This window comes from Lissotriton vulgaris, chromosome 3_1, assembly GCF_964263255.1.
Source record: "Lissotriton vulgaris chromosome 3_1, aLisVul1.2, whole genome shotgun sequence".
Classification (NCBI taxonomy): domain Eukaryota; kingdom Metazoa; phylum Chordata; class Amphibia; order Caudata; family Salamandridae; genus Lissotriton; species Lissotriton vulgaris.
The window spans coordinates 2,106,597,108-2,106,611,397 of NC_141689.1; the positions used below are offsets into that span (position 1 = coordinate 2,106,597,108).

Consider the following 14,290-nt stretch of genomic DNA (forward strand, 5'->3'; position numbering starts at 1 on the left):
GTATCTATTCTAAGGTAAGGAATCTATCACTAACGTGTCTCTTTCAGATGCACAAGTTACTACTTGTGTAACGATATATCTGTAAGAGACATTAGTTAGTGATAGATTCCTTACCGACCCACCCATCCTCCCCGTTCTGCGAACCGATATCTAGGGTTAAGGTCATTCCCTTTCAGGGCCCTAGTTTCTTGGCACCAGTGTCGGTTTTTGTCATGGCTCTGCTCTTCTGGCGCGGAAAAGCTGTGGCTAAGAACTGACGTCAGCACGCGGAGGCGGCGTCTAAGTACTCCGACGACGTTATCACGGCGCAGACGACGCCCACCGACGCGCAAGGGTACTGCTACGCAAAACTTTCCGGATCCAGTCTGACGCCTGGGGATATTCTAAGGTAAGGAATCTATCACTAACTTATGTCTCTTACAGATATATCGTTACACAAGTAGTAACTTGTGCGTTAGTACAACACCTGGAAAGTTATGTGAATGCTAGGACGGACAAACTCAGCCTATGATGATGGCGCAAGGTCTCTCCCAGAAGTGTGAAGTCTTTATTGGATCTGTTCACCTCTGCTGATGACGCAAAATGTCAGCACTTTTGCACTCTGGAGTTTTCAAGGCAGCACTCGCTCTGCAACGCTTTTCGTCTCGAGAGGAGCTCAGGTCTCCTACAACCCTTCCCACCAATACCACTCCTGTCCAAAGTGCTCAAGAAGATCAGCAGCGACTGGGCCCAAGTCATTCTTGTGGCTCCTGACTGAGCACTGAGAGTCTGGTAACCTGCACTTCTCCAATTGAGCTAGAGGCTAAGCTTTTTATGGCCAAAGCCAAAAAGGAGAAGAGGAGTCAAAAAAGAGCTTAGTCCTCATCTTCTCATTCTTCGAAAGCAAGGAAATATAAGAAGTCTAAGAAGAGACATGGCTCTCGACGCCATTAGTCGAAGGTCAGGGTTTCGAGGTCGAGGGTGCCTTCTCCATCTAAGCGGCTTCGAAGACAGGACTTTGCGTCTCCTTCTCCGACTCCATCTCCACTGGTGAAGCCGGTTCCATCTCCGGCTCTGAGGTCACCGGCTTCGAAGGGCCCTTCGTCGCTTGAAGGTTCTCCTGCTCCCGGTATGTCTCAGATGCCTAGGGAGTCCTTGAGACTTCACCTGTACGGGCGCAGGCTCCAGTTCAGCCTCAGGTTGTTCCTGTTCAGGAAGCTATGGATCCATATCCTCCTTTTCTTGTTCCTGGATCAGACCCTACACATTTTCTGAATGCGATGATTGGCCTGTTTGCCCGGGCCTTTACTCCCTCTGGTGCGCCTTTGGGTCCCGTGGATCCTTTGGCCTTTATTCTGGATGTGCCTCACCACTATGCTCAGGCACTCTTTTTGTCATTCTTGCCGACGATGCCAGCTTGGCATTTCGGATTCGATCGGTGCCGAGATTTAAAGCTGGGGCTCCTCCTACGACGCCATTGATGTTCTCACCGGCACCGCGTTTGGCGCCGCCGACGCCGGTCCTTAAACAGCACTCTATGAGAGAGGCACAGAGGCTTCTTGAGGAGGAGGAATATGCACAGCCGGAGGAAGGAGAAATTGTTGAGTCTGTGGACGAGTTTCAGGGCTTACAGGAGGCTAGTGGATTGGATACTTCTCCTGAGTATGATCTCTCATCTCCAATGGCTGGAGTTTTGCAAGACATTGCTCCATATCATGTGGTGATGAGAAAAGCAGCAGAGCTGCTTGATCTGCAGCATCCTTCAGCGGAGGTTAAAGCTAATATCTTGACAGAGATTCTTAAAACACCTTCGGCTGCCTCTGAACCTCTGCTACCCTTTAATGAGGCATTAACGGAGCCTATTTTGGAGGTTTGGCAGAAGCCTTTATCTGCTCCTGCAGTTTCCCAGTCCATTTCAAGAAGGTACAGGCCTGCTCCTGGGGATCCGGCTTTTCTGTCTACCCATCCGTCTCCGGAAAGCTTGTTGATCCAAGCTTCTTGTTCAAAGCAATCTTCAGGTTATTTCCCTACTATACCTGCTGTGAGAAGTTGGCCTGATATGTGATGTCCACTATTCTAGTGGGCACCCTATATCAGTCCAAACAACCCTTATGGTGATGGTTGTAAAGTCAACCTTATAGACCAGCTATCCTAGTGGTAGCATGGACAAAGCAGTCTTAGGTTAATACTTCAGAGAGCATGTGAAGCCAATTGTTTTACCAATAATAACCCCGTGAATACCAAATGAAAGGACACCACACAAGGTATATATACAATATGTATGTATTTATTACTAACACAACCCCTCTGCACTCTTTATGAGGTCAGAGTTTGATATGCAGCACAAGTGACTCAATAAGCATACTATAAGTTGCACAAATACAATTCTGCCCTAGGGGCCTCACGAACCATATACTAAGTAAGTGGTATAAGAACCACTTCAGAACAGGTGAATCGGCCTAGGGCCTAGGGAGTCGCTGGGAATACACTGAAGAACCACAGGTTAGGAAGTAGGAGTCTCAGATGCATGTGCAGTGTCTAAACACACACACGAGTTCTCATAGACTTTCAATCAGAACGTAAAAGTTAGAAACTAGTTGATTTTGGAAAGTCCGGGTGGACTTGCATGGAAACCCAGTTAAAACAGGACACTTGGATAGTTATTACCCACGGGAGCACCGGAGTATTCGAGTTACCTCACCCAGGGAAGCCGGGTGCATAGGTGTGAAGTCGTGTCGGGTTTCGTTGTCGATTCCTAAGGAGAACTGCAAGAAGATGCTGCAGGCGACCAGGAGGAAGATGTCCGGATGTATCCAAGGGTGGATCGAAGAAGTGAAGAACCTAAAAGCAGAGGGGACAGAGTCTAGGTCACTAGCCAGTGACCAGGAAGGAACCAGGCGATGTCGAGCTGCAAACAGGTGAAGAAGTGAAGCTTGTCTCTGCAGCCACGTGGACCAGGAGGCGTCGACGACCACCAGGAGCTGGATACGGACTGTCCCACGAAGGCTCTCGCTGTTGGCAGTGTCGGCTTCCAGACTGGAGTCAACAAGCCTTGGCAAAGGCAGCCCACGCAGGAAGTGAAGATCGGCTTCTTGAATAGACCAGCAAGGTCTGTGGAGCTTTCCCTTTACAGGAAAGCAAGAGCAAGCCCAGAGCAACCAGGCAAGCAGCGTTGTTTCAAAATGGAGTCTTCAAGATGGCCACTAGCCAGCGGGCTAGCAACCGCGAAGACGCGTCGAGAGGAAATGCAAGAGCAGGCCCCACGCGGCACTCGTGGAGTGTGGAGGGCTGAGCTTCGGTGCACTTACGACTTGGAATCGGGGCTTCTCAAGTCCCAATGCACAACTTCGAGGACGCCTCAGAAGCTGCACAATTTAGCAAAGAGCAAAATGGCCAGGTGTCCGGTCCCACGTCTCTTGTGTCTGCCACGGGTCTCAGCTTTGCTGGAGGTGTGGGTCGGGGTCCGAGAAGTCTGGAAGTCCAGTCCTATGAAGCAGGGTCGTCTGGATCCTTCAGGATCGTCGACAAAGCAAACCGGCAATTCGCTAGGTGGTGCCTGTTTGCACAGGGTGGTCACTCCTTGACCACAAGAGAGATTCTTCAATCTTCTAGTTGCAGTAGAATGTCGAAGGTCCAGAGTTTCATTTCAGAGTTTCAGTTCAGGATAATCTAAAGTCTCTAGACTGCGCGCCTAGCTTTATTATGATTAAAGGGGCTGGATTACCTGCTAGGTCCCTCCTATGGGTAGGACCAGGAAAGGGGGTGGTTACACCCCTTTCCCTTTGTCCAGTTTTGCCCCAGAGCTGGGGCTGGAGTGCCCGAGCAACTGGTTTGAACCGGGCTACGCATGGAGCACCTTGTGTGCCCCAGGCAGTGTCTCATTTCATTCAACCCACCCTGCCCAAATACACTATAGCCTGTCTGGGGAGGTGCTAGCACCTCCCAAGGCAGGAAATCTATTGTCCAGGCCTCCCTCGCAGGAAGGGCTCCCAGCTGCAGGAGGTCAGACTTGTGTCTGTGGCAGCAGCATCCATTTTGTGATGCTGAGGCTCTGTTTAACTTTAACCGGGTAAAGCTACAACTACATGTTTTCTCCCTGTAGAAGGGTGGAACGCTACCCCCGCCGCCAGGACTGGCGGGGGGAGGGGGGGTAGTATTCCAAAGTGTATGACACCTTACACAACATGTTTTGATAAAGCCAAACCAAAGTTAGCATTAACCACGAGGATTATAATGCACTTAAGAGTATATGGTATGGCTGTATCATAGAACAGCTATAAGAACATGGTTCCGAAAGCTGCAGACAGGCTCAGCTCATGCTAGAGCACCATCTCACATAAAGCCAAGCACTCTGCCTTCAGGATTGTTAAGGCATGCCATAGGAGTGACTTATAGGTATATATGTGTCTATATGTAATGGTAGGTATAGGGATACTATACCTAAGCAAAGGGTGATTACACAACCTTGCCCCAGCTGAGTGATCAGCCAGTTGTGTCAATGTGGACGGCCAGCCAGGGGTGGCATAAAACATGCTGCAGCCCCTGGTAGGCCTTGGATGCACCTGTGCCCTGGGTACCTATGGTACACTATACAGGGGCTCACAAGGTGACCCAATATCCAATTGGAGATGTACCTAAAGTACATGTGAGTCCATTTTACAGTGAGAGCAGATAGCCTGGGACCCTGATTAGCAGGATCCCAGGCCAACTAAGTCGAAAACCAGCTAAACACTAGGCAAAAAGTTTGGGTAACCATAAAGTCCTGTTTCCACCTTCCTACACCTGGTGATTGGGATTCTAAAAAAAAAAATAGAGCAAGCGGCGAAAAGGTATTTTCTTCTGCAAGTATGGCTTTAAAGTCCACTTATGCTACTTGTCTCCTTGTGAGGTATATCCATGCTCCGATAGACACAGTCGAGCAGCTAGCTCCAAAGTTGCCTGAAGAAGATCATAATAATTTCTTGGAGGCCCTTTCTGATTCTCAAGCTGCGGCCAGTCAGGTGATTCAGTCGGGTCTGGACACGGGAGACTCTGTGGCTCGTGCAATGGGGTCTTCTGTGTCGACAAGAAGACAAGCTTGGCTAAGATCGTCCGGTTTTTCTCCTGATGTTCAAGCAACACTGCTGGATTTGCCTTTTGATGGGTCAAAACTTTAGCAGTCTAGGGAATACGGCTACAAGCCGTATCATGGTTTTGGAAGGGCTGTTTCCTTTCGTGGCCACCAGCAGTCTCAACAGAGCCAAAAATAACAAAATCCTTTGTACAAATTGTACAGATGGAAAAATAAAGGACGTCTCAGGGGAGCTGCTTGACAGCAAACCTCCTTCTCCTCTTCCAATTCTCCTCCCGCCACCTTGGATACTACAGACAAGCACTTCTAGATCCCGCATCTTAGAACATGTTTGTCCGGTTGGGGGTCGGGCGTCCCTCTTTCTACAAGATTGGAAATCAATCACTTCAGATCGTTGGGTTTAATATCTTGTAGAGAATGGGTATGCCCTTCCTTTTTTGGAGTTTCCTCCTCCTTACCCTCCTCGCCAGGGTTGGTGCTTGGACGACCATTTGCTGCTTTTACAGCAGGAAGTACTTGCCTTGTTAGAAAAAGGTGTGATATAGGTGGTTCCGGAGCAGGAAAGGGGTCAGGGATGCTACTCCCAGTATTTCCTGATCCTCAAAAATAACGGCCGATTGAGACCGATTGTGGACCTCAGGATGTTGACTCTTTACCTCAGACAGGAAAAGTTCAAAATGATGACCTTGGCTTAGGTCCTTCTTGCGCTGCAACAGGAAGAGTGGATGGTGTCCATCGATCTGCAGGATGCGTATTTTCATCTTCCCATCCTGAAGTCGCATCAGAACTATCTCCGGTTCATGGTAGGATTGCAACACTATCAGTTTGCGGTTCTTCCGTTCGATCTCTCTTCCGCGCCTCAAGTCTTTAAGAAGGTGATGGCAGTGGTAGCGGCACATCTCAGAAGGTCAGGTGTTGCTGTTTTCACCTACCTGGACGACTGGCTGTTGAAAGCGGAGTCTCTGGAGTTGGTGTTGTGCCACTTGCAGGCAACAATACAACTGTTGTTCAACTTGGGTTTCTCGATAAATATACCCAAATCTCACCTGGTGCCTTCTCAGCGCAGCCTGTTCATAGGGGCAATACTGGACACTTGTGTGTGTCGAGCATTCCCGCCTCCGCAGAGGATTCACGACATACAGGAAATGATTCCTTTATTTCATGATGGAGCGGTTGTTCTAGTTCCGAAGGTTCTACGTCTGCTCGGTCTGTTCGCTTCCAGCATACTGCTAGTCAGTCCTGCATGCTGGCACAGGAGGGCACTCCATTGGTGCCTACACAGGCAGTGGTATCAGCACAACGGAGATCTTGGGGAGAAGGTCAGAATCTCCAGAGACTCTGCAGCTGAGCTGACTTGGTGGAACGTGCAGGGCGACCTGTCTCAAGCAAAGCCCTTTCAGCCTCCTCCACCGGTGGCCACGGTGATCACGGATGCCTCCACTCTAGGGTGGGGTGCTCATCTGGGGGATCTGGAGGTCAAAGGACTTTGGCCTCCAGAGGAAAGGTTGCTTCACATCAACCTTCTGGAATTGCGGGCGATACGTTTGGCATTGAAGGCTTTCCTCCCTTCCCTTCGCGATCAGTCAGTTCAGGTCCTGATGGACAACACTACTGTGATATGGTATGTCAACAAGCAGGGAGGTGTAGGGTTGTATTGTCTTTTTAGAGGCTCTACGACTCTAGTCCTGGGCACAGAACCACCAGATGTGTCTGTTTGCAAATGATCTTTCCGGTGTGCTAAATGTTCGTGCGGACAGTCTCAGTCGGCATTACCCGGCCGATAACGAGTGGAGGCTGCATCCAGAGGTGGTTCATCACATCTTTCAGATGTGGGGGACTCCTCGGTTGGACCTGTTTGCCACTCACGATAACGTGCACTGCCAGTTGTTCTGCAGTCTCCCGTTTCCGGTGCAGGTAGCGTTGGGGAACGCGTTTTAGTTGAGTTGGAGCTCGTAGCTCCTTTACACGTTTCCTCCCAGGACCTTGATTCCTCGTGTTCTGAGGAACAGCAAGACCAGGAGCAGCAGGAGATTTCCTAGGTGCAGTCTTAGTTGAGTCTTGTCCCATGACGAATCTGACGACCCACCCACAGGGGAGCAATGGCAGGCCTGTAGTCAGAGTTTAAGTGGGTTTCCATGGGGCACAATACATGCTGCATCCCATGGGAGACACCTGGTGTACCAATGCCCTGGGTGCCAAATACTAGGGAGTTATAAGGGTACACCAGTAGCCAATTGTGGAGTTACCAAAGTATTTACCATGTCAATTTTGGGGAGAAAGCAGTTGTTGGGCTCCTGATGAACAGGATCCCTGCAGACTACGTCAAAAACACACTGACACCAAGCAAAAAGTGGGGGGTAACCATGATAGCAGATCCTACTTTCGTATAGTTACTAATAATACTGTTTCCTAATTGCTATCAGCATGGCGTGTGAGTGAACTTAAGGCTCTTTGTTTCAGACACTGGCCTCCTTCCTGTCAAATTGTGACACTGTTCCTCATCAATCAAACCTTCACCCTACCTGCGTTCTATGAAGGAGAGACCTCATCTCTTGGACCCTAATAGACTGCTGAGATTCTACATAGATCATACCGAGGACCACTGGGTGGGCGTACAGCTCTTTTTGGGACTCTCTGGAGTGAAAAAAGGTTGGCCAGTACAGAAGAAAACCATATCTCACTGGATCGTGCTCTGCATTAAGATCTGCTAATCCTTGGCAAGAAAGCAGCTTCCAGAAGGACTGAGTGCTTATTCTACCAGAGCCAAAGCTATTACCATTGCATTGGCATGTAGAGTTTTTGTCCCAGACATTTACCTGGATGCCACCTGGGTGTCCCTCCATACGTTCATAAAGCATTATAGCCGGTACAGTAGGGTTTGCTGGGAGGTGCATTTTGCCTGCTCGTTCCTGCAATACTTTTTGGTTTGACTCCATTCACAGACCCACCTCCGAATAAGTATCGCTTTAGTATATATTCAAAAGATGAATCTGAAGCTAGAATGCTCTTTATCCTAAGAACAAGTTGCTTACCTTCGGTAAAGCTGTTTCTTGTAAAGACTTTGTAGCTACAGATTAATCACTGACCCTCTCCTCCTCTCCAATGTGTGATTGGACTCTGCACACTGTCTATCAGTTTGCTTTTGGCTCGGTGTCTGGAGGCGCGGACAGTCTTGAAAGCATCTCCAGCCAGCACGTGGGAGTGGCGTTTATATAAGCCCCGCACATCCTATCTGAATTAGACCGTAGTTATAGATTTTATACCTTAGAATTATCCCCAGGCGTCAGACTGGATCCAGAGAATTTTTTTCGTAGCGGTATCCCTGCGGATCGGAAGGTGGCGTCAGTCAACTGCATCCAGCGTCGTGGTCGCTGGTATGACATCGCAGTGTCTAAGATGCCACCCTTGTGCGCTGACGTCAGTTCTTTCTTTTTCCGCGCTAGCCATCGCAGATCCAGAGAGAGTGTTCCCTTAAGTCATTTTTAGACTACATTTTTTCGACTTTTGTCGACACATTTTTTTGAGTCTTTTGAAACTCCTGGTGCACAAGGGATATCTTATCAAGCCTTGTGACTCCGGTCACAAGCTGATGTCTTTCACAGATCCACCCCTCGTGTGCCTCTGGTGTCTGGAGCTCGACCACGACCCGAAGTCGTGCACTGACTGTTGGGCCATGAACCCGAAATCTTTGAGGGAACGGTTCCGAAAGCTTTTGGAGGCCCGGAAGTCCGCTACTTGTTGTTCGAGGTCACGGTTGAGAGGAAGGTCACAGGACCGGTCACGGAGTCACCACCACTCGTCCTTTAAGTCTTCACACTCCTCGTGTAATTCGAAGCATAAGAAGAAGGCGAAATAGTATCGTTGCTCCTTGCCTTCTCCCCATCCGACGCAGGACTCGGAGCGCCGTCGCTCCCCGGCTCCGTCTTCTGAGCCTGCTGGGACGGCTCTGCGCTTACCTCCCTTTCCCAAAGCTGGAGCATCCCCTGCCCAGCCTCGTTCATTTTACGAAGAGCTGCACAGCATCTTTTGGCAGCCTGACTCCGCAGGCACGCCTTTGGGCCCCACAGACTCAGCTTGCGGCCCTGGGCCTTCAATCCCGGCACCAAAGGGCACCCAAGGATCCGGGCTTGGATCCGGATCAGCGCCGGTCGACTCTTACGGTACCTTCCCCGGCTCTGATTCAAGTGACGATGCCAGAGTTGCCCCCAGCTGGCATCGACCCCGGCCTCCCCCTTGACTTGGATCTGGTGCTGGACCAACGTCCGTACTGGTGCCGGAGGATACTTTTGTACCGCTGTTCATTCATGCCATTCCACATCGCCCTGAGTGGCAGCCATGGCAAGGAGGACTGGGAGGGGTCTATTGACTCTAGCTGACCAAATTGAAGAGCCAGACGACCAAGAGGAGTTGGGTGATACCTCCCCAGACCTTGGCATGTTTTCTCCCCCTACCTTGGCTGTGGAGGAGGGAGCTCCCTACACTGTCGTTTTGCATAGGGCGGATGAGGCCTTGGGCCTCAAGGTTCCTACGGTGGCAGTTAGAACTACCCTCCTGACATAGGTGCTTCAACCGGCAGCGGCCTCTTCAGCACCCCTGCTGCCTTTTAATGAGGCCCTCACTGACATCTGTCTGGGCACTTGGTCCAAGCCCAGCACAGGAGCTCATGTGGACAGGATGATTGCCCGACGCCACTGCCCAGCCCCGGGCGACCCATTTTTCATTCTCCCAACATCCAATCCCCAAGAGCTTGGTGATCCAAGCCTCATCCTCAAAAGGTGCATTCCCTACTGCTCCCCCAGATAGGGAATCCAAAAGCTGGGCCATCTTGGGAAGATGTTTGCTTCCACCAGCTTAGGGCTGTGGTCGGTGAACCCTGCATGCCTCTTGGGCAGTTATACCCACACCTTGTGGGATACGGTTGCCCAAGTGCTGCCAGGAAGTTACGGCTCTCTACTTTCTATCACCCAAGAAAGACACAGGCCTGCGTTCCATCTTAGACCTCAGGGCCGTCTACCTCTTCTTCCGGAAGGAGGAGTTCAAAATGTTAACCTTAGCTCAGGTCTTGTCTGCCCTCGACCCCGCAGACTGGATGGTAGCGTTGAACTTGCAGGACGCTTATTTTCACATCCCCGTTGTGAGAAGTTGGCCTGATATATAGTGCTCACTATTCTAGTGATCACTGTGTATCATACCAAACAACCCTTATTGATGATTGGTTGTAAGTCAACCTTATAGAACAGCTATCCTAGTAGCGTGGACAAAAGCAGTCTTTAGGCTAAACTCTAGAGGGCGTGTTAAGCCAGCTGTTTTACCATCACATATACCCCTTGAACACCAAGTGAAAGGACACCACACAAGTTGTTATGAAAAATAAAGTATATTTATTTATAACAAGTCTACCCTAAACTCTTTGAGTCAGGGAGCTAAGCACAATACAAAACTCTTACGAAAATACTTCAAGTTGCACAATTTACACAAATGCCCGAGGGGCACGACAAACCATATACACTAAAAGTGGAATGCGAAATACTAGCAGGTAAGTAACAAGATCCAGAGGCTTCAGGATCGCTAGGACTACACTACTGGACCCTAAGGTTAGGAGCAGGAGGCCTAGGGAGATCGGGTGCAGAGTGTGCACTCTCACGCGGGATGCGGGACAAAGTCTATGGAGGCTAGTATTTCTAAAGTTACTGTTTTCGAACGAATCCGACTAGGTAGACTTAAAACGACAAAGAATCTGGACACTTGGATAGTGAATCTGCGTTGGAGCACCGAAATGCTCGGGTTACTTAGCCCAGGGGCTGCGGCTGCATAGGGTTCAAAAGACGTCGGGAATCCTCGTTGTAGTCTATGGAGCCTGAAAGAAGTTGTTGCTGGCAGGCGACCAGTGAAGATGTTCGGTGTGATCCAAGCCTGGATCGGTGATGGAGACGACCTGAAAGCAGAGGGGACTCGGTTCGTAATCACTAGCCAGTGATTGTGTGGGCACCAGGATGGCACCGGATGAGGTCACCGCGATCAGGTGAGTGGGCGACGCTGGACTCTGCAGTCACACGGGCCAGGAGGCTTTGTCGGCGACCAGGCTGGAGGTGCGAGCTTTCCCACGAGGGTGTCTGCTGTCTGCGATGCTGGAACCAGGATTGGAGCATCAAACCTTGGCAAAGGCAAGCCCACGCGGTGGAGTCAAGATGGCGTCTGGAGGGGACCAGGAGGGTCCTGGGTGCTCCTCTTTTGGAAGGGAGCAAGGGACAGTCTGGAGCAACCAGACCAGCGATGAAATCGTCGTGGTACGTCGTCAGGAGGGCCACTAGCCAACAGGCAAGTGACCGGACAACGCGGTGAGCAGCAAAGAGCAGAAGGGCCCCACGCAGATCTCGTGGATGCTGGGGGGCTGGACTTCGGTGCTGGAGTTGCTCACGGTTGGGGCTTCTCAAACTCCAGTGCACTCACTCGAGGATCCCTCGGCGGTCGTGCTGGTTAAGCATCGTGCAGGTTTTGAAGATGGCCGGTCCCTCAGGTCTTGTCACAACCACGAATCTCAGCTGGGCTGATGATGCAGGTAGAGGTCCGAGATGCCAGGGAATCCGGGTCTCATCGAGCTGGTCAGTCTTGATCCGGAGGATGGAGGTGCAGCAAACCGCGATGCTTAGATGGTGCCTGCGGGTGCAGGGTGGCTACTCCTTAGCCACAAGGGAGAGTCTTCAGAAAAAGTCAAGAGTTCCTTTCGTGGAAAGTAGTTCAAGATTCAGAATTATCTAATTTGGGAAGGGGGCCTGCTCCTACCTTTATCCTAAGAAAAGGGGCTGGCACGCGACTAGGTCCTGCCCATGGGTGGGACCAAGAGGGGGGTGGTTACACCCCTCTCCCTTGTCCGGACTTTCCCCAGCTCAGGGGCTGGTGTGCCCCTGGAACTGGTTTGAGCCGGCATATGCACAGTGAGCACCGGGGTGCCACTTGCACTCACCTTCCTCTCAGCCCTGTCTACCTGGGATACACAAAACCCTGTCTGTGATGGTGCTAGCACCGCCCCTGACAGGAAACCCTTTGTCTGAGCTCTCCTCGCTGGAAGGTCTCCCAGCAGCAGGAGGTCAGACTTGTGTCTGTGGTGGCAGCATCCATTTTGTGATGCTGAGGCTCGAGTTAACTTTAACCGGTGTTCACAGTTACATGCATGTCGTGTCCCTCTAGAAGGGTGGAATGCTAACCCCGTCGCCAGAATTGGCGAGGGGTTAGTATTCCAATTCGTATGACACCTTACTCAACATGTTTTGATAAAGCGATACCAAAGTTAGCAAATAACCGCGAGGATTATAATGCACTTAAGAGTATATGGTACGCGTTATCATGGAACAGCTATTAGGACTTGGTCTTGCAAGCTGCAAACGGGCTCAGCTCATGCCAGAGCACCATCTCACATAATTCCAAGCACTCTGCCTTCAGGATTGATAAGGCCTGCCATAGGAGTGACTGATAGGAATACATGTGTCCATTTTATGGTTAGATATAGGGATACTATATCTAAAGCAAAGGGTGATTACACCACCTTGCCCCAGCTGTCGTGCAGCCAGTTGTGTCAGATTTGGATGGCCAGCCAGGGGTGGCATAATACATGCTGCAGCCCCTGGTAGGCCCTGGGTACACCTATGCCCTGGGTACCTAAGGTACAGTGTACAGGGACTGATAAGGTGACCCAGTATCCAATTAGACATGTACCTAAGGTACATGGAATCCATTTTACAGAGAGAGCAGTGGGCCTGGGGTCCTGAATAGCAGGGTCCCAGGTCAACTAAGGCGAAAAACCAGCAAAACACCAGGCAAAAAGTTGGGGGCAACCATAGTCGGATATCCACCTTCCTACACCCGTCCTGCCAGCCCACATACGTTGCCTACGGCTCACGGTAGGCCACGAGCATTTTCAGTTTACTGTGCTCTCCTTTGGCCTCACCAGCGCCCCTCAGGTGTTCACGAAAGTGATGGCAGTGGTCACAGCTCATCTGCGCAGATCAGGGGTTCCAGTCTTCCCCTGCCTCGATAACTGGCTGTTGAAGGCAGGCTCGCCACAGGCTGTCGTCTCCAACCTCCAGGCTATGGCGGACCTCCTGCACTTGGGAAGTTCACTATCAACGTGCCGAAGTCGCACCTGATTCCCTCTCAGAAGCTTTTTTAGCGGTTCAGTTCTGGATACAGAGCAGTTTCGGGCCTATCCTCCCTAGCAGTGAGTACGGGATATTCGTGCTATGTTACCGATATTTCAGCCTTTATCTCGGATTTCAGTAAGAATGACACTAAGGCTGCTGGGCCTCATGGCTTCTTGCATCCTGCTGGTGGATCATGCCAGATGGCATTTTTGGGCTCTGAAGTGCCATTGGGTGCAGCATCGGGGGAATCTTTCCAATGTCGTCTAGATCTCGGAAGGGGCTGCACGTCAGTTGCAGTGGTGGCTCACGAACCAGGATTGGGTCAACTGCAAATCCCTCTCCCTTCCAAACTAGAGTTCACGGTGGTGACTGATGCGTCACTCCTGGGATGGGGCGGCCACATGGGAGAGGCGGAGATCAGAGGCCTCTGGTCTCCGGCGGAGTCTGGATCCACATCAACCATCTGGAGCTTCGGGTGATTCTTCTCGCACTGAAGACATTCCTTCCTTCTGTCAAAGGAAGGATTGTGCATGTGTACAAGGACAACACCACCGCCGTGTGGTACTGCAACAAACAGGGCGGGTGGGGCCATGGACCCTATGTCAAGAGGCCCTCCGCCTTTGGACATGGCTGAAACATCAGGATATATCCCTGGTGGTTAAACACCTGACCGGTTCCCTGAAAGTTGTGGTGGACACACTCAGCCGCCGGTGCATGATGGATCACAAATGGCGTCTTCACTTAGAGGTTGTGCAAGGTCTCTTTCAGCAGTGGGGAAAGCCTTGGTTAGATCTGTTTGCCACTGACGAGAACCCACAATGTCAGCAGTTCTGCAAGTTGGAATTTCCAAGGCAGCACTCGCTTTGCGACACTTTTCGTCATAAGTGGAATTGCAGCCTCCTGTACGCCTTTCCGCATGTACCACTTCAACCCAGAGTGCTGAAGAAGATCAAGCGTGACCGGGCCCAAGTCATTCTTGTGGCTCCGGGCTGGGCACGAAGAGTCTGGTACCCCGAGCTCCTGACCATGGCCATCGATCCTTCGTTCAGACGGCCTCTTCGGGAGGATATTGTGTTGCTAGCAGGGGACGGTCGTCCACCCG

General features: G+C 51.0%; 1 protein-coding gene across 11 annotated transcripts in view; it reads left to right on the forward strand.

Moving 5' to 3' along the window:
• Nucleotides 1–14,290, forward strand: part of FRYL (FRY like transcription coactivator) — a 2,483,143-nt gene that overhangs the window by 2,451,880 nt on the left and 16,973 nt on the right. The gene's annotated exons all lie outside the window — the stretch shown is intronic.